Genomic DNA, 11568 nt, shown 5'->3' with positions numbered 1-11568 from the left:
TATATTTTGGTTTTTTTTCTTTGATAAATGATACAGTTTTTTGGAAGGTTCCTTCTTATTTCTTCATATTTTATTTGATGTGCACACTACACAATATAACTGCTAAAAATACTTTTTTACATGGAATGTATTTAGTTTAATAAGGTTTAATTTCTTGTTATTTTTTTGCCCATTCTGTAATTGGCTTAGGCTGTTGAATGGAGTAATAAATAAATAAATAAATAAATGAAAAATTGAGTAGCTTGATAGAATGTACTTGATTTTTCAAGTACTTGATAAATATATACTTGACTGGACTTGATATTGAAAAACTATTCTTAACTTGAACTTGAATTGTATTCAAGTCAAGCAGCTTGAATAATAAGTCGTGAATCTCTAGGAATTATACAATTCAAAATTGTTCTCTACAATATTGATATGATAAGAAGTATCGGAAAACCCATATGGAACGAGATATTTGCAAAAAATGTACAAGAAATCAATTTTGTGATCTTTGATATTAGATTTCAATAGTCGTGGACACCCTATTTATGTAGATTCTATAAGACAAATTTTAGGATGTCAAAATAGAATGTTATATGATTTTAAAGCTGGGTATTTCATATTCCGAGATGAAAACCGAGATGGCTATATTGTACCTATGTGTGCATTTGATATTTACGAGATATTTTTCCTCTTTCCAACTGTCCTCTGACGGTAATGTTCATCCGATTTCAATTTACGAAATGTCGGCACAAGATTTATCTCCCAAACGATTTCTGAAATAGACATTTTTCTGCTTTCTTTTAAAGTGCATTCGCCACTTAAAGGGTGTATACGAAAATACAGGGATTGATTCCTTGTCCAAAAATAGGGTGGTTCTTTCATATACACTGTTACTGCCGTCTTAAGATAGCGCACGAAAAGTTATTTTTAATGTATGAAAAATTTATAATTGTTATTTTTTGTTACATTTATTTCATATTTGTATCAGTTCACAATGAAAAAATCGTTTTGATATCCGGGTATTGGATAAATTTGAGGTCGGAAATAATTCCATCCTCTACAACTCAGGCGTATTATTTGTTGATCATTTTTTTTTCTCAAAAACCGTGAATTTCATCAAGAAATTACAAGAGACTTTATTTGTTGAGAATGGCTCAGTCTATCCAGAATTAATTTTTCAAATAAAATTTTTTTAAAATATGAACATAGAAAAAATTTATTCCGAATCAAAGTTTGAGGGGTGGCTTTTTCAACTCCTTGAAATCATCGAGGAACACCACCAACAATTTGTTTGAATGCCTCCTCGCCCGCATAAAATGTCAGCTTAATTTCATTTCTGTGAATTTTTTGGTTTTCAAGAAAAAATTAAACTACTTTTCGATCGCCATCTTTGGGGAGCTGTAGGTAACTAAGTAAGGGGCTCAAAAACAAAGTTTATATGAAAGATCCACGTTATTTTTTGATGAGGAATCACCCCTATATCTTTTCGCAACTATTCTTATATATCCTGTACAACAAAAAACATTAGGAAGATTCAATCATCTAAGTCTGCTTGTGGATGTAAATGTTTTAGTTCTATGTTTTAATACTACAACAATATACTGAATTGAGTACGACTAAGGAACGATATTCCTGACTTTTTAAATTCAATGAGGATAAATAATAAGGTATGGCAGTGAAAGGTCATAGGCAATTTCAAGCATAAAATAAGTAATATAAAGCATGGGATTGAGCAGGCTAAATGACCCTGGTATAAGAAGATTGATGCAGGTATAATCAATAATAATAATACAAATGTTTATTCAAAATAAACATTGTTATAGATATATATATATTGGGCTCATTAGATTGATGATATATTAATTTCATTATTGTTGGCTTATAACAGAACTAACATCCGTATCTCGAAAACTTGAGCTTACAAAAAATTTTTTTTTCAAATCAGCACTTTAAATACATTCAATTCTATTTGTTGGATTCCAGGCAACAATTTGTTTTTCAGTTTGATGGCCTTTATTATCTACTACTACTACTAACAGAATGCGTTAGTGTCAGGGAATGAACCTTGTATGCTCCTTCTACACATAGGAGTAACAGGGAGGGTTATTGAGGACATTACTCCCCCATTGATTAAAGAAGTGAGAAAAAATTGTAAGTTAAGTTTATTGGCCTTCATTATCTACTAAATAGAATGCGATAGTGTCATGAAATGAACCTTGTATGTTCCTTGTACACATAGGCGTAGCGAGGAGAGGGTTATTGGGGACATAACCCCCCCCCCCCTATTGATTAAAAGGAATAAGGAGAAATTGTAACGATTGAAAATAATTGAAAGATTCTGTTGTTTTAAGGAGGTTTAACCCCTCTCATGAGACAACTCTAGTTACGCTATTGCTTAACTGAGTTGTTCTGAAGTTCAACAGAAGACTGTGGTTCTATTGGCAATTCCATTTGTACGACCATAGATGAAATGCAGGTCAGTTCCTTCAGCTTTAGCTGTACAGTAACAAAAATGTGTAAACTCAATACTGACAAGACCACCTCTCTCATTTTTTTCCGAGAAGGTTATAAATCCTCATCCTAATCGGAAGATTTCAAAACGTAATGACGGCCTAAATCGCTAGATTGAATACGTGGGTTCCGAGGCCTATATTGCCTCACACTTCCACGGAAGACAGACAGTTCGCCAAGCCTTTCCATAAATATCATCTGATCGATTTTTTCGTCAATCAGGTATTAAACCTTGAAAGCGTATCTCAAAGCTAGTGGCGTTTCGGCTCAAAAAGACATGTGGGACCAGTCTGGGAGCTGAGCCCGGAGTTTGAACGAGATATATCGGATCGTGACGCTCCATAGCTGGCCTAATCCAGCTGAATCCAGGCCATCGGAATGTGATTTGTATCATAGAATGCCTACAAATGAAATAATGTTTTGAAATATCGCCGTAGTCGGTGGTCTGTGAACGCGCCATCCACGTAAGCCGTGCTGGATTTAGAATAAACTACGAACCTAGGAAATAACAGCATTTATATATGTTATGCGGAATATGAATATTAATTTTACATACAAAGGTTAGTTAGCGAGCTGGTGGATTCGCAAATTCGTTTATTCTCTTTTGAGGTCGATATCTAGATTTTACATATTTTTGAATTTCAAAGGGTGCGTGTGCGTTGTGCACAGAAGCGCTGTCTCTACCGGTGATGGATGGAGATCATCGACGTTTCTGCATACGAAGTGTGAAGGAACCCTCTGGTAATTTGTGTTTGATCTCAAACAACAGTCCAGATTTTAATTTTTTTCCATTGGCCTGAAGGGAGTTGGTGATGGTAAGTACAGGAAAATCCAAAGTTTATTAGAGTCATTTGATATAATTCTGAGAAGAATACACGAGACACTACACTCAATAAGTAGTGGACTTAACCATTAAACACACATTTATTTCTCAAAATTCGACACTATTCGTCAACAGAGCCACCTTCCAAAATCTATACTTTTACTCCAACGATGTTCTTACATAGCAATACCTCATCATCATCATCATCATTCAGCCCTAAACCTTCCACTGCTGGCCATAGGCCTCCCCAAGGCATTTCCATCTTTCTCTATTCTGTGCGGCTTCCATCCAATTGGTGTGGATTCTTTTGAAGTCATCGGTCCATCTGGTTGGAGGTCGGCCTCGGCTTCGCTTGTCTGCTCTTGGTCGCCATTCCAGAATTTTCCTCGTCCACCTTCCGTCGTTAGATCTTGCAACATGTCCGGCCCACCTCCATTTAGCTCTCGTCACTCTCTCCAAAACATCATCCACACCCGTCCTTCTGCGAATCTCCTCGTTTCTAATTCTGCCTCTTGACTTATTCCCAGCATCGATCGTTTCATCCTGCGCTGCGTTTTCTGCAGTTTTCGTGCCGATGCTTTGGTCAGGGTTAAGGTCTCTGCACCGTAGGTTAAAACGGGTAGAACACACATGTTGAAAGCAATACCTTCTGTAGAAATATTCGTCTTTGTTTTTGACTTCAACCTCGGCAATCACTTGTTCATTGGTCTCAATTTCCTTTTGCATCCTTTTGAGGTATGCAAAAAGCCAGTTATCACTGGGAGCCAGGTCTTGAGAATAAGCTGGGTGGTCAAGTAATTGGAAACTCAATTCGTTCAATTTGACCATGGATCGATTTGTGACAAGAAATATCTTGGTGAAACAGAGTTCTTTCTATTCAATTTCAGGGTGTTTTTTCTTAATTTCTATACTCGATGGAACCAATAACATTATGTTCACTGTTGATGGCTTTACCATTGTCATGATAGTCAATGAATAATATACCATGCACTTCCCAAATTAAGGTGTCATAACCTTGCCAGCTGACGTTTGAGATTAAGGTTGTTTTGAACGGCTTTTAACGACTGCTTTCCAGTCAGGCGACGCTCTAATTGATACATAAGTGTAACAATGAATTCATGATTCATCCATTATTACATTATCGACGCAAAAATTGTGCTTATTTCCCTTGAACATTTCCAAAAAGCGGTCAAAATCAACGCTGCGCTGCTTTGATGCTTTTGATCAGCGGTGAGCGAGCACAAATTTTTGGACAAAAAATGTTTATACAAAATAGTGATTATACTGCCATCTGATATGGTCAATTCTACAGCTATCTCACGCAACTTCAATTTACGATTGCTCAAAATCACCTCATGGTATTTTTGATGTTTTCTGCGACGAAATTATTATGCGGTTTGAAGTTTCATACTTATTTCCGCCGTTTTGTAAGAAGTTGATTTTTTTCGTTTATTTCGTTTTATTTTTTCATGCATCACTTCTTTAAATTCTGTGTTGCTATGGTTTTGCGCTTTTCTTCAAGTTTTTCGTTTAGCTTTTGGATGTGTTCACTATAAGTATCGGCATGTTTAAATCTTTGCTCGTTGGTGTGATACTTTCTTCTTCAGGTGACGTTTTGTTCAAAAGTTTGGCAATCATGAAAGCTATGCATTTCCTCGATACTGCAGATCTAAACAATTGGCAGTTGTTGCAATTGTACCATTCTCTCAAGTTCTTCAACCATGAGTTTCTTCTTCTTCCTATTGATCTTTTGCCCATTTTCTTTCCCTGAAAAATAAGATGAAGCAACTGGTATCTGTTTTCCCTCATAATATGTCCCAGGTATTGCAGTTTACGCTTTTTAATAGTCAGTACCAATTCTTTGTCTTTCTGCATTCTCTGCGAAATCTCCACATTCTTTACTCTGTCTACGATACTCTCAGTACCCTACGGTGTACGGATTACCGTTGTTTTGAAAAAAATTAAATAAATATGTTGCTAATTCGAAAAATGTATAACCATATCATCAGAGCTTTTGAACATCCCCCAAATTCGGCAGAAGATTAGAGCCTAAGTCGGTAAAGGAAATGAACGGTTTCCACTAAACCTCTCGATCGGCGATAAACTACCTCAAATTGATAAAAGAATTATCGACGGCTTCAACCTCCTACCTGCGTTTTAATCTTCAAGCTTCAGAGAAACGGCATAACGCGAATCCCTAGCAATATCATCCGACAAAACCGTCAGACCTTTAGTCTATACCACTCAGGGAAATTTTTCTCCATTCCCTGAGATTAATGTCAGAACCGACCATATTAATGGCTAATATCTTTGCGTAGATTAATGAAGGTAGATTACGCTCCTTTTCAAAGTTTTTCGGATAGAATCAACACGAAAATCGCTAGATTAGACCGCGAACGCTCGCTCGGCAGAATTCTTTTCAATTTTATGAAAATGATGAATTTATGGACTTAATTTTTCACGTCTCTCACGAAGGCCAGACGATTATTTCGCTGTAGATGGAGAATGGTTTTTTTTTCGCGAGTTTCATTACTTTGGGGTCGGTTGGCTCAACTCTTCACCGAGGCGGAAACATTTCTGTTGGTGAAGCTTCCAAATGGGAAGACATTTCCATCTTATTTTCTCGTGATGTATGAATGTTCCTGTGAAATTCTCATTGTGTTCATTGTTTTGTGAATTATTTGGTTTATGAATTAGGTGTGTTCAACCTGACTGAACAGGAAAAACAATAAATTCGAGAGAATGAAATACATTTACTCATATTGCATTTGAATTATTTTTGCGTATTAATTCTGTTCATCATCATTTCGATCTGTTTTATTCAATTTTCGTTTCCTGCAATCTTGTTTTACTTTGTTTTTCAATGATTTTATATAAGTAGTTTGGTTTATCATTTCAAGAATTCATCCTTGATATCAATTAATATTTTCTGATGTTTTAACAATGATTGTTTTCATTCCATTCAATTTCAAACTTTTTCTTGAATTCACTGAAGAAAGAATCATGAGCAACTAAGTTTTTGCAAATACTATTTTCTCCCTCTTTTCTTGAAGAATTGCACTTGATCATCATTAGTTCGTTATCGTTGTCCATTCCATTGTATAATTGAAAAAAAATAAATTAAAAACACTTATACCCTAGTCGCTTGTTATTCATCGTTATTCGAGCTTATATTACATAAAATGCTGCAATTTTAATGTAGTGATTTATTATTTCCCTTAGATCAAAAAATATTTCAAATCCATCTTAAGGCGCTGTTCAGATGGACACAAATTTCCTCCTCCAGCTCTTCACTCAAACCCTACTAAAAAAATAATTGTGCCAATTTTAATGGATGTGGCAAAATAAAACAAGTAGACAGTCTAAAACTCGGAAATGTAAGTATACTGAGCAATACAATCATCATTATAATGAAAGGGCGAAAATAATAACAAAAAAAAAAAAAAAACAGAAACCAACGCTGACTATTCAATATATTGTTTGTTCATATTGATTACAATTGGTCACAAAGAGTGATTTAATACTCTTAGGGCCAGTGTCATCATAATCCACCCGAAAAGGCTCCCCTTGGTAATGACTGTTCAATTAGAAAGTCGCCTACATATGAAGCTTGAAAGTGGCTCAAGTTTCATATGAACATATTCCGACCGTCTTTCAGAGAAAGTTTTTTTTTATTCGTTAAATATCCTAGGATTGGCTACTTCAGGAACTAGTGATTTATTGCTTGCATTTGTTAATATTTCATAGAAATTGAAATGATGAATTGATAATCACATGAAAAGGATGTGGCGGTACAACCTAGCCGTGGCAGCTATTTGGCTATAACCTTTTTTTATCGTTGAAGGTATACATTGAGTAATAAACATAGATAGAGAGAGTATGAGCAATTTTTACATGTCCCCAACATGGTTAGAAGAGGGTGTCGGATTGAGATATATTTTCAAATCCACAATTTTACTATATCATTATGAATGCATATTATATTGAATGGAATATATTTATTTGAGTGATTCCCGATCCAAGATGGAAATTTGACTGTTTTGTCTTTTATTTTCTGTATCTACCTGTTGAAAACCAAGGTTTAGCAACTATTACGCTCCTAGTGTAATCGGTTGTTTCACGTCATCTGGCGCCGAGCTTGAAGTTTGTTTTCTGATTTTCTGATATATTTAGTTATTTATCTCAAGATATTTTGAGTTAATATGAAATGTTGATTCACTCTGGGACATAAAACGTGTTACCGTGTTATCGTATTACTGATATGATTTCATTTCCGCGCCTTTTTGTCGAATTTGATAATTCATGTTGGGGACAAAATTTGCTCTATGAAAATGAGCTATCTTCAATCTATCTATGTTTATTACTTTGAGGTGGCATACCATCCTCGTTACAATGAAATAAAATTCAATTGAATTATCGTGAAATATATTCGATTTTTTTTAATATCAAAATGAACCTTCTTATCGGAAAAAGTTCATCTTTTATATGCTAACATTTTTTTTTCTATTTCAGTATCCCACTGAGTTCATTACAGTACTAAAAGTACATTGTTTTCAGTTATATTTTTCGCTTGGTGGTTATCTACACTGACTTCCCATCCTATCAAATTTCAACACACGTCAATAAATTGTCATTATAATATAATTTGGATGTTGTGAATTGATTTGCAACAATATTCGCAATTTTTCTTAATTCTGGTGGTGTTTAATCGATTTCGGCAGACATAATTCACGAATTTAATGCGTAATTATATATTGTTTATGCCTTCACGACGTAGGTAGGATTGAAATTCAAATTCCGTAATCTGTCAATTTTCGTAACAGTCACACCAACTGCTAAGATACAATACAAATGTCACTAGGATGTATAATCTGAATTTTTCATTGAATTTCGACAATATTTCACAAAACTTGACTGAAATAGGGGAAACATCGTCTTATACTGGTTGCAGAAGGCAATTCCAACACTCATGCTTTCGACAGATCTCGCATTCGTGTTGGAATAGGAGCCCATTCTGCAACTTGTTTTAGAATATACTATTATAATAAGAAACTTCATAGGACTAATCAACAAACTATGATTAAAACTAAAATTGATCAGAAATCCGACAAACACTGACCAAAATTTAAATTAAAATATTCCTTGAACCGGTAAATACGAAACAGAAATTCTGTTGTGGTCAAGGCAAAGAATTCCAAAACAGCCAATCCGCGATACATCGAACCGTGAAACAGCCAGGTAAAATTAATTTATTCCCTGTCGTATGGATTGATTTGAATACTGAACAATCAGGGAGCATATTGATGAGTTTACACCGAAGACAGAATAAAAACGTGCTGATATCCGGTTGATTGATCGCCCCCGAACGCGCTCATCGCCGTTTATGGCCCAGCCAAGCGTGAAATCTGACGAATCCCTCCACGAAAAACTCGAAATTCCCGAAAACGACGGCATAAATCAAGAGTGCCGGGTAAGGCTTCGATTCTGTTTTTCTTCTGGCTTAACAACCACCGCCAACTGCGAGCAATTTTTCTGGATCGGCCCGACATACTTTTCCAAAGTTCTATTGCCGCGGTTTGGAGGTCTGTTTAAACAGCGAACTAGGTATTAAATTACTCCAACATTTTTTACTGTGCCCCAAGCAGGGAGCACGGGAGTGCGGAAAGAGAAGGAGAGGAGGGAAAAACTACGCAAGCGAGTAGGCGTGTCGGTGAAAACTTTCCATTGGCTGGAAAATTCTGTAAAAATGCTCGCAACTCCCTCTAGAGGTAACCCGAGCGTGAGCAAACATTATTTTTGGATGCCATAAATTTGCGGGCTAGAATAAATATTTTCAGAAGAGTAAAATGCTAAGGACTTTTCATTATGCCGCTGAATATATAAAGTTTTAAGGCTATTATGCTCAGACGTATTAGCATAAGGGAATATTTCAGTTAATTGGTCTGGAGCCCCCCTTCAGTCCTGACATCATGTCAGGAAAAGCAGGGACTAATAGGTGTTTCATGCAAAATACCCCAATTTTTTCCATGAAATCGTAACATCATTGTTCCGGTTGCTCCTGAACAACTTTTTTATGTATTCGCCAGATTCCGATCTTTTTGAATAAAAACCACGTTTTATTGTGACATTTTAATTTCCTTTATACTTATTTTTCATTCAAATCACATATTTTTGAATTTTAAATAGGATCAATAAAGAAAGAGGGTTGTTGAAAATTACATCAGCAGAAAACCAGAGCTATAAGAAGTATTTCTACATTCATGAATGTCTTTTCCACCTTCATAATAATGCAAAATATTCATTACCATTATCACTTTTGTTGAATCATAATTGATGCAACATAATTTTAAATATGCATTTCCTACAAAAAAAAATTACAAAACTCACAGGAGAACACCATAAAAAAAGGAAATCGTCATAAAATATTCATTGGACGCCAGTCTTTCGAAATTGATATTTCGAAAATAAAATTAGGAAAAAGGTAATGAGAACCTAATAGCTTGTTAAAATTCGTTTTCATATAATTTAGTCAAAACATCCTGGGTTGTGATAATCCAATGAAAATTGATGCGATTCTTCATTACAATGTCATTTATTTATGAAACAATTTTCTTAAGATTACAAAGAGGGGCATATAAAAATAATTAATGAATGCTTGCAGGGTTCTACATTTTTCCATTCCATGAATGTCATTGTATATCGATACCTTATCATTGAAGAAGGAATTTTGTCTATTTCAGATGTAAACGATTTTTCTGTTTGAAATTTTTTTAAAAATAATTCTGCGTCTTCTTATCATTAATTTGTCACACACTTTTATTCTGTCATTGCTGCATCTCTTTGGATATTGATATAACCGAAATAATTCGAGCTAAAATCATACTGTGGATCATAGGATGATTCGATCAGAAAATAATTATTTGTTCTACTAGGCAGCAAAGCAGTAGATTGACTGCCGCGGCTGATAGTTCAGCTAAGGCAGTCATTGTACTTTGCTGATGAGTTGAACATTTAATTTTTTTTCGATTGTTTATAGAGACATATATAAGGTTTTTGTATTTGCAAATTATTACAATTTTCACAATCATTTAATTTTTTCTGAAGTGATAAATTAAAACAGAATTCGATAGTATTGCAATTATTGGAAAGACTGATTGCTATGGAAATGTATATATATGTCCATAATAATTATACCTAGTTATGCAATGTTTTATTCCCATTGAGAATAATTATTTTGCTGTCTAGACAAGAAAGTCCTTACTTTGCTCCCCAAGTAGGAAAAGTAATACTTTTCTCATCGATAAGTGTCTGCAAAATTTAAATTTTTGCTGTTAATCGGAGAACAATGTTTTTTTTTCTTGGTGTAACTTCTATAGGATGTAAGCTGAATTTCTGGTCAACTCACTCGAACGACGAACTAACTCATTGAATTTTAGTGAAATCTGATGAGCACATATTAAGATACCTATCCAAATTTTTTTTCGATATAACAAATCATAAGCGAAATTTTGCTTGAATATTTATCATACTATTCAGCAACTGATTTTAGAATTTCAATTCAATCTCATGGGTATTTTTCCAATTACTGAGAAAACTAAATTTCAAAAAATTCCGGAATTTTTTAATATTATTATATTATTCCCCTGATAAGACCCATGTAACTGCCTGATTTCCCAATAGGGCTTGTACTACAGGGCTTCTCCTACAGTTGGTATGGCCCCGATCCAGAAAGCTATAGTAATAGATTGGAATCCTAGAGGAAAATAAGTTTTTTTTTTCTTTTTCTTGGACACTTTTCATTTCATTTTTTTCCATAATGAATGTTTGAAATCTCTTATTACTCTTTCATAAAAAACATCACTTCAAAGAGATACTATAATGTATATAAATTATGAATGACACTTTCACCGAACAAGATGAGAAACATTGGTGTAAATAGAGTTGACTCATGAGGGGGTTACCGCCACTTTGAAAAAATAAAATTTGTCAAATTTATATTCATTGTTTTTTTTTAATTGTGACTTAAAATTTTTTTTCATTTCTTCTGAGCATAATGGAGGGGGTCATGTCCCCAATAATCCCCTTCTACTCTCGGGGTAGGAACGCCCATGATAAGAAATGATTATGTAAAAAATATAAAATTTACTTCAATTTTTCCAAGGAATACCAGATGATTGATTTATGAATTCAGAAAAAGTGCATATTTAATGAATATCAGTTGAATATGGTCTCAAATTACAAGTTCACAA

This window comes from Harmonia axyridis, chromosome 1, assembly GCF_914767665.1.
Source record: "Harmonia axyridis chromosome 1, icHarAxyr1.1, whole genome shotgun sequence".
NCBI classification, from domain to species: Eukaryota; Metazoa; Arthropoda; class Insecta; order Coleoptera; family Coccinellidae; genus Harmonia; species Harmonia axyridis.
This window is presented reverse-complemented; position numbering follows the sequence as displayed.